This window comes from Stegodyphus dumicola, chromosome 4 (genome assembly GCF_044657685.1).
Source record: "Stegodyphus dumicola isolate Sdum_Otavi_A_Nest chromosome 4, ASM4465768v1".
Lineage (NCBI taxonomy): Eukaryota > Metazoa > Arthropoda > Arachnida > Araneae > Eresidae > Stegodyphus > Stegodyphus dumicola.
The window spans coordinates 162,271,365-162,274,122 of record NC_140771.1 but is presented as its reverse complement, the minus strand read 5'-3'; the positions used below and the strand labels follow the sequence as shown (position 1 = coordinate 162,274,122).

The 2,758-nt window shown below is 37.7% G+C and overlaps 1 non-coding gene across 1 annotated transcript; it reads right to left on the bottom strand.

Annotated features, from left to right (window-relative positions):
• Positions 1-1,713: 1,713 nt before the first annotated feature.
• Positions 1,714-1,785, bottom strand: TRNAA-GGC (transfer RNA alanine (anticodon GGC)). The gene has a single exon. It is a non-coding gene; the product is annotated as a tRNA-Ala (tRNA).
• Between the last annotated feature and the right edge of the window lie 973 nt (positions 1,786-2,758).

Here is a 2,758-nt window from a genome sequence, read left to right as displayed (position 1 = left end):
CTCGAATAAGCGCCTAGTGTGCTACCGTTACACCAAGAAGGCATGCTGGAAGGAGGGAGAAAATACCTCACACAGTGTTATTTTGTGTTTCACTTATTTTCCTTTGTTGAAATGGGCGTGGCTTGTTATGACTATGAGACCAACTTGTTTGGTTAGGTGGGTCGGGCTGCGCCCACTACTGATACTACTGATACATTACACAATGAGTGATTGTCTTAAAAAAAAGTGTACATTGAATGTTTTCCTATTTCTCTTTGAACGTCCTATACTGAAAGTAAGCAGAATTCCTGTTGTCCGGGGCGATCCATTTGCCATCGCTCTCGATCCACACAAAAGAACTTACCTTTCAAAAAGGCATGCTGGGAAATAAATCAAAGTTTTATTATAAGTTTTGAAATAAAACTAATTCTAGCATTCTAAAATGCTCTTTTTCTTTTCTTTTTTTTTTTCCTTTTTTTTTTTTCTGCTAGCAAAATCGTTGATGGCATTCTCGAAGTTTGTTTCATTGCTCCAATTGTAAAGTACCAATTGTCTTATGTTAATTAACACATTTTCTAAGATTTGGAATTATATTGTCAATTTTTCCTTAGCTGTCAGTAAGATATAAATGAGATGCGAATATTTTAGTCAGAGTTCTTGCAAGTTTAAACATAAAGCATTTAGTAGCAACACTTCGCCACAGTACTTTTTTTTCCCGTCCAGCTCTGCTACTTGGTTATCCGACATTTGCCATTTTGCTAGCCGAATCCTACACGTAATAATTTGAGCAAACCCTTGTTAGGCTGTTTGCTTTATAGTCTACATCATTGAATTAATCTTAATTTCACCTTTCTGTTACTGAAATCTCGCAAGCTGCAAACATTTATTGTGAACACAAATCGAGCATTTATTCATTTGGAAGCTTTTGATAAAATGGTTGTTTAAAAGTTCTTCTGTTTCAGAAGTTAATTTCGCAGACGGAGAAATAACCTGCTTGGTTGCCTTAGTAGAGTTTAAGTACTTTAATAATTGCAGATATAGCAACCTTACACAGTTACTGCTCTAGGTTCTGGAGATAGTGAGTGAGTGAGCGCCACCAAGGAAGACTACTGACCTAGCCTTAGTCTCACAGTGTGTTATCTTCCTGGCAGAAACCACCTACTCTCTGCTCCACCCTGCTCCGGGAACACAGCCGAATAGACGGCTAAGAGCCTCATAAAGTCTACATGTAAGCTTGGATATTGTTGTTCGGGAAAAGAGTATTCTGTTAGGAACTACTTAAAATTAAGCAAAGAATCAATCAAAAGACTGTTAAGAATCGCTGTTAGAATAGACAGAAACTTGTGTTAGATAAAGTAAAGAACAGAGGGCTCTGCCTGAAAAATTAACTGCCGTGGATTCTCTGGACTTGCTAAATGTCTACATGCGGATGCTAATCCTGACACAACTGTCAGATATTTAAGGAAACACATAACATATTAAATTACTGCACATAGTAAACTTAAAATATATATATATATATATATGAAAAGAAAAAAAAAAAAAAAAAGATTTAAAAAAAAAAAAAAAAATCCTAGCGCCCAAACGTAATTTAACGCAGATTACTTTCCATGTGCCTGACTCTTATGTAAAAACATTTAACAGATTGTGTACCTGTCACCACTAAGATAACAAATTCCTGCATTAAACAGTCATTAGGTTAATTGGAAGCAGAAAAGATGAAAAATATGCAACCGCCTTCGCCGGGAATCGAACCACGGATCTCTGGAATGCCGGCCCAGCGTGCTACCGTTACACCACGAAGGCAAGCTAGGAAAGTGGCACAAATACCTTATATACTCCCCTTTTTAAAGGGCGATTAGGGTTTTAGGAGACCTAGTTGCCAAATCCTGGGTGCGGAGAATCATCATCCACAACCCTTTTAGTTCGGGCGCCACTTGTAGAGTCATTACGTTAATTGGAAGCAGAAAAGATGAAAAATATGCAACCACCTTCGTCGGGAAACGAACCACGGACCTCTGGAATACCGGTCCAGCGTGCTACCGTTACACCACGAAGGCGCGCTAGGGAAGTGGGAGAAATACCTTATAATTTCATAATGCATCTGGAGATAGTACAATAAGTTCTTCAATCCAAGGTATTCACTCATTTTGTGGTCTTGGGTGCCTGATAATTGGAACCTTACACAGTTACTGTTCTGGGTTCTGGAGACAATACAATAAGTTATTCAGTCCAAGGTATTCACTCATTTTTTTGGTCTTAGATGCCTGTTAATGAATTTGTATACAGAAAATTCCTCTCACAACAAGTAACTCTTATATTGTTATGGTCTCGAAGGGTCTTTTGGAGATCGTACTATTTATTCTAAAGTTGAAAAGCTGTAAAGACATTAGGTTATTTCGAACCTAGTGAAAGTAAAATACTTCTTCTTAAGGCTTACCAATTGTAGATGTGTGCAGTCAAATTAAAGCTTAGATGATGTCATATTATCTGCAGAAACTAAACGTAAGTTTTCAATATAAGTGACTAAAAATTTCTGTGCTTGTAATGCTAACGCTTTCAGAAATTGTAAAGAAACGATAACCACTACGTTTGAACTGTACAGCCAAAACTGTTTTAAAATTGGCAGTAGGCTCTCTCTTTTCGTTTGAAGATACGCTGGTGGCATGGGTAGGATTACTAACGAAAGGGAGAGGATGTTATATAGAAAAAAAAAAAAAAAAAAACTCAGTGGGGGGCAAACAGCTGTAATGGGCTAAGGCCTGCAGGGCCCCGAAAC